This window comes from Pteropus alecto, unplaced genomic scaffold (assembly GCF_000325575.1).
Source record: "Pteropus alecto unplaced genomic scaffold, ASM32557v1 scaffold125, whole genome shotgun sequence".
In the NCBI taxonomy this organism is placed as follows: Eukaryota; Metazoa; Chordata; class Mammalia; order Chiroptera; family Pteropodidae; genus Pteropus; species Pteropus alecto.
In genome coordinates, this window is record NW_006436888.1 from 1,391,661 (window position 1) to 1,398,343 (window position 6,683).

A 6,683-nucleotide genomic window follows, 5' to 3' on the forward strand; every position below is an offset into this window, starting at 1 on the left:
GAGAGCTGCGGGCCCTCCTGCTGACTCTGCTCCCGTCGCCCTGATCCAACCTCTCACGAAGCAGGTGAGGAAACTGAGGCCCGCAGGGGGCGGGGCCTTACTCCGAGCCACACAGGGGCCCCATCACTCCTTTACTCCCACTGTCCCCTCCTCCTTCCCCGTTTGTCCCTTGGAAAAATCCCACACACCATCCTACTCCCCCAGAGGACCCCTGCACACACGCTGGCCGCTTGCTTCTCGCTCACTTTCATGAGTTTGTCTAGGGGGTTCCCGGAAGGGTTAGAGTTCCTGGGTGGGCCCCCGGGGAAAACTCAGAGGGTGGATGGCAAACCCAGGCTCAGCGCTGAGCGCCCTCCAGCCCCTCTGGGACCTTGCACCCTGGCCTCAGACAACAACCTCAGTAACCACGACCCTAGCAGCTGCAGGCGTTGAGGGCTTTGAGATCATCTCAATGAACTGGCAACAGCCCTGCCATGTAGCTCTGCCTTCCTGATGAAGAAACTGGGGTTCAGAGCTGTGAGTAACTTGCCAAAGCTCACGCAGCAAGGAAGCGGTGCAATGGAGAGCCTAGCACCTCCTCCCTTCCAGCCCCCAAAGCTGCCAAGCGTTACTTACTCCCTCCCAGAATTCCAAAGAGGGCCTCCGGATATGATGCAATTAATTACAGTTATCAGGTCATTAATTAAGATTATCCCTGTTGTTATTAAACATTGCCCTGCTACCTCTCAGTTTGCGATGAAATTCACACTCAGGCTTATCAGCAATTACTCCTGGGTTGATAATAATGAGTCTGGAGCCTCCAAAGGGCGCAGGTGTATGAGGGCTGAAAACCTTTGTCAGCTTGTGTTCGTTCACTTTTGTGCAGCCAGAAAAAAAAAAAACAACATTTTTTTTAAACTACTCCCTATCTGTCACCAGCCTGAGGGGCTAGGAATGAAACAAGGAACCAGACAGACCCCAGCCCTGCCCCCTCGGCTCTCGGAGGCTGGGAGGAGGCACAAACAAACAGGCCACTACAGTGCAGTGAGACAAGCCACGCTCAGGCCATACTCTCTGAAATCATCTTATTCATTGGTTTGTTTACTTGTTTATTGTCTTGTTTCACACAAGAACTTAAACTCCACAGAGCCTGTCCTAAGAGTTATTCAGAGCTGTCTGAAACCCTAGGTCTAGGGCAATACCAGGCTCACAGTAAACAGCCAGCAAATACTTGTTGAGCACTTACTATGTTCCAGACATCATTCTAGGCATGCAAGAGGCATCAGTGGACAAAACAGGCATGGCCCTTCCCCTACTGGAGCTTCCATTCCAGGGGTGAATAAGTAGTGGAGGTGACAGCAGAGAGGAAAGTTTCCGAATGCCAGCAAAGCAGCAAGAACATCTTCAGGTATCCATCAAGTGGCCTTGAGGCTCATAGCATTAAGCCTTGGACCAGAATTTAGGTGTTCTGGACCTGCATTCACAACCTACTCCATTCCCATCTCTGATATCTTATTTCCCTCCTGGGCCCCGAGCCCTTCTGAGTCCTCCTGGCAGGATGCGTGCCCCTCTTTGGTTGCACTAAGGTTTACCTTCCCTCCCAGAACCATGGGAAGGCCTAGAATCTCCAGGAAGCTTCCCCCATGGCCTCTGCTCCCTGACCGCTTCTCCTCTACTCTGCAGCACTCCGAGCTTTGGTTCATTGCTCTTGTTGTTTTGTTGAATTGGCTCTGGGCGTGTACTTACTTGAACTGTCTCCAGCTTGAGGGCAGCTATGATCCAGGCTTGAGGCCTGGGACCATACTCCAGGTCCCCATCATGCCCCTGGAGCCCAGCACAAGTTGGGGTCATTAAAGGATCATAATAGATTCCAGGGGACATCCTCAAACCCTTATCAGTAGAACTCTCTGGATCCAGAGTTGCAATCCACCAGCTCATAGAAAAATTGGAACCCGCAGAACATTTTGTTTTGCCCACAGTTGTTGTTAATTACTTACCAACATTTAACAATTGGGAGATTTCCCATAAAAAGCCAGATTGCTGGCTTCTCTTAACAAATCTGAGGATCCAGTAATGCCAGGCCCTCATTCCCGCAAGGAACCATGGCCCCTTACACAGAGCTGTGTACTCCACTTGCCTTCATCCCTCCCAGCCCTGTGTCGCCCACCTGCCTCGGAGGCCTCTCCTCTATGAATTAGCATTTTCCTTTCATTTCCCCCTCTGCATTCTACTTTTAGGAGAAAGAAACACAAACGTGAGAATAAATGAGCCAGCAGCCCACACCTTCCAGGCCCACCCAGGCCCCAGGCCAGGCCGCATTCCCCTGCATTCTTGCCCTCCTCTGACACGCAGACACCCCTTCTCTCTCACCTCCCCAGCTTCACATTCGATGCTCCACGGCACAAACGAATGTGCAAGGTGCTTCACTGGGCCTTTGCCTGCGCTGTTCCTTCTGCCTGGAATCTCGTTGCTGCTCCGTCCTCCGACACTATGGCTAACTGCTTTATGGGGCTCTCAAATGATACCTTCCCAAAGATCTCTTCTCTAGTGCCCTCAGACTTGACTCCAGGGCCCCCAGTGTCCTACACTTCCCATGTCAGTGTGCCCACCCTACCGTGTTGTGTGGTGTATTTGTTCCACGTCTTCCCCAGACTGTGAGTCCTTGGGGGCTGGGACTCTGCTGTGTCATTCATGGTGGAACCCCCAACACCTGGGACAGAGCCTAGTAGAGCATAGGCACAAGACAAATATTTACCAAGTTGAATAAATGGGTTTCAACAGCCACGAAGGGAACAAAAAGAATCTCTGGGAACATTTCCATGTCCCAGAACATTCAATTAACCAGAATTTCCCACTCGCCGAGCATTCTGGTAAGGACAGGATTTGCTGTGTAAGCATAATCATTAATGACACATCTGAATGGGCCTGGGACCCTGTTCTCTCTCATCTCTACCACTGACCTGAGGAAGAAGGAGGAATGGAGGGAGGGAGTGCAGGGGTGGTATTTTCCATTGGCTAAAGAGGATAAGGTTGCCTAGCAAGCTGGTGGCAAAGATAAGAAACCCAAGGTTTTTCTGCCTCTGCCTCCCAGCCCAGCCCCACTGCCACAGGCCCAGGCCCATAGTGAGTCAAAAAGGAAGTGGGTGGATGGGAAAGTAGACTTCTCAAGCCCAAATCCCACCTTCACACAAGCAGTATGAATGGAAAGCATGCAGGAACAGTCCTCATTACTTACTATTATCATCAAACCAATCATGAACAGGTTCTTACCTAAGAGAGGCTGGATTACATTTTGATAATAAATGAGGGTGACAGAGTCTGTCTAACCAAGATGAAACCCCCTTCCCATACACTACTGTCCCTGTTCAGTATGGCAGGCATTTTGAAGGGGGCTGGGATGCACTAAGCAACCCCCCAAGCCTCCCAATTCCTCACAACTCAAGGCCTGCATGTGTGGGAAGGAAGCTGAGGGCAAAGGCTCAGCCACAGGTGGAGGTGGTTCTGGGAGCGCAGGTGAGGAGGGAAACTTGAGTTCTCTGAGACCACTTTACAGGCCTTGGTGTCAGGGAGTGGCCAGTCTGAGTTCTCCTGAGATAGCTGTGGGGCGGGTGGACAGCTCATGTCCAGTGGGCTGGACATGGACACAGTACAGGGCTCTGGGGCTGATTCCACTCTAAGCTTTCTGTAGGACCCTGAAAACAGCCCTCAACCTCTTTCATTTGGTCCCACTGCCTATCAAGTGAGAACAGTAATCTTTTGGCCCTCTTCTATCTCATAAGATATTGAAGGCTCAATCCTATGTGGCCTAACGAAGATCTTTCAACTTCTCACTGACACAATTAAATTTGCTGTTTGATACGATATTATCATAAACAGTCGTAACTATTATTTATGAGTGGCAACCGAGGGTAGTAGCGGTCAAGAACTCAAACTCTTGGAATTCTCACTGTTAGAGAAGAGAACTATAAATATGGAAAGAGAGAAGAGTAGAATGAACCCAGTGGTGTTGGACTGGAACTGGAAGTATTGACGTGAGCTCATAGTTCTGTCCATCAAGAGGATCAGGGAGCAGGAACAACCCAATAGCAACGAGCACACTTAGCTGGATCATGGTTTCTAAGTACCTCTCTCTTCTACAAGGAACCAGAGTTCCTTGGGAAAATGGCTGATTCCGGGGAAAGAACAAGTTGAGCCTGAAACATATTGTGCCACAAATTAATAAATTGCTCAAGAAGTGATGGAGATATAGCAAAAGGACACAGAAACCGGCTCAAAGAGACTCTGAATAGCCACACTGAGGACGATTTGAGCATCAAATCATAATTGTAATTATGATTTTTTATAATTGTAATTATGATTTGATGCTCAAATCGTCCTCAGTGTGGCTATTCCTATTATAATTGCTTATAACAGGAAACCAAAAATCCATACTGCTAGAAGTAAATAAATAAATAAATAAATATATCGAAAGCTAGGAGTGGCTATTGACATAGTCTCAAAGTACTTCCCCACAAAATAGTTAGCAGCCACAAAGGGAGAAAGACCAACTCTACAGCAGAAAAACCTTGCAGGCATCTCCTCACCCAAGTGGTCAACCTGGGTTAAATGACCAGTCACGAGATCTTTGGATGTCATGAGTCTCCTAATGTGACACACTAGAAGATACAGTGTCACTTCCTCATATTCCTGCCCAAGATGCGCAACTCACATAATGATGAGCAAACATCAAACAAACCCAAATTGAGGGACATCTCTCTAAATGTCGTCTCAAATGCCAAAGTCACAAAAGTCAAGGAAAGGCTGAGAAACTTTTCTTCCCCACCGAAGGAAACTAAAGAGACTCAACAACTAAATGCCACGTGTGGTTCTGAACTCGATCTTTTTCCTATAAAGGACGTCAGTGGAACGATTGGCAAAACGTAAATAGGGTCTGAGGATTAGGTGGTAGAAATGTTTTGTGTAATTTCCTGATTTTGAAGGTTATAGCATAGTCATGTAGCGGCACGTCCTGGTTTGTAGGAAATACACACGAATATGTCCAGAGTTACAGATCATCAGCAGTTTCCTCTTAAATACCTCAGAGGGAAAAAGCTACGCTTGCGAATTTTCGGTACGCTTAAAGTTTGAAGCCAGATGCCCGTGCTAACCTAGAGCAAGCTGCTTAATCCTCTGAGCCTCGATTTCATTATCTGTATAATACGGGTGGTAGTAATAATACCTACCCCATGGTGTTGTTTAAACAATTCAACGAGATAGTGTTTGTGGGCTATTTGGCACAGAACTGGGCTCAGGCACGTATTTCAAAATTTTGAAGAGCTATATATTTTTCCTTTTTCTTCGTGCAGCTCCCTTTCCCAGAAAAAGTACCAAAGTATAGAGTAAGGTGGCAAACTCCAGTGCCTAGGGGGCCAGGTAGGGGATGAAAATGGGAGATGCAGGATGAATGTGTGTGACAACTGACACTAGGTTTCAAGATTGGGGACACCGCAGGGAGAGGGGAAACCGTTGGAAGCCTGGAAAGCACATGCCCCTTGTAGAGGGTACAGTCACCACCCAGTTCTATAGATGCATCACTACGCCCAGTGTCTCCAGAGCTTTCTCTTTTTTTCCCCAAGAGGAACCAGAAATCCAGATTTCTATATGAAATCCCCTGATTTTTAATGTTGACAACTATTTCTAATTTTAAGTGAGCCAATAATTTGTGAGTCAAACAGGCTCCAAGAGCCAGCAGCAGGAGTTCTGAAAGCTTGTCCTGAACACTTAGGAACATGGGAACGCCCCTGTGGGTTGACAGAAAAAACACCAAACCACGGTTCTTCTGCCAGTCTAGCAGAGCCTCTGAACAGGCTGGGGGGGATGTGCCAGGAGGCGTACAACCCCATGTGCCATGACAGCTCACTCCTCCCCAGCATAGCTGATTGGACAACAGGGTAAACATCTGACTGAAGCTGAGCCAATCAGCTCATTTCTCCCAGGAATTCAGAATTGCCAAGTTTAGAGGCTGAGTCAGTCCAATGACCATGGACTCTGAGCCTGGAAGATCATGCAGAGCTGGGGCCAGCATTCATCCTGCAACAAACCACAGCCAAGTTCAAGCTCGGGTTCTGAGGACTCAGAAACACCATAGGAAAGAAAGAAGAAAAAAAAAAAAAAACCAGGAGTGCAGAGTAAAGTGGACGAGAAAGACAGTGAGGCAAAGACCACATAGCCCTGGAAGGCATTCACAGTCAAAATAATAGCAGTAATAATGGCAGACTCTTTCATAGCACTCTCTCTATACCAAGGCTCTGTTTAATCATTACGCATGTATTAACTCACATAATCCTCACAGCAACCATATAGAGTAGGTGCTTTTATCCTGTTTTACAGATGAGGAAACTGAGCCACAAATACATTCTGTCCCAGCCTTGAATGTCCACCTGAGTGTCCTGTTGTGTCCTTACAGAGAGCCCCCACCCCCTTCCCTTCACTTGTATTCACCTGAGTGAATTTTTATTCCTTGAAAATAAAGAAGCTTGTGATGAGAGGAGGGGTTACTATTCAGGTAGGGCCCACTGCCCTCGGCTACTGTCTTGGTGCAGGATGAGAGAGGATTCTGAGACCAATTAAGGTATCTTCAGACATCCTGCTCTAGCCTTCCGATAGCTCCCAAAACGGAAAAAGGTAAAGGGAGGAAAGGGGAAGCGTCACAGTCTGGGGCATCA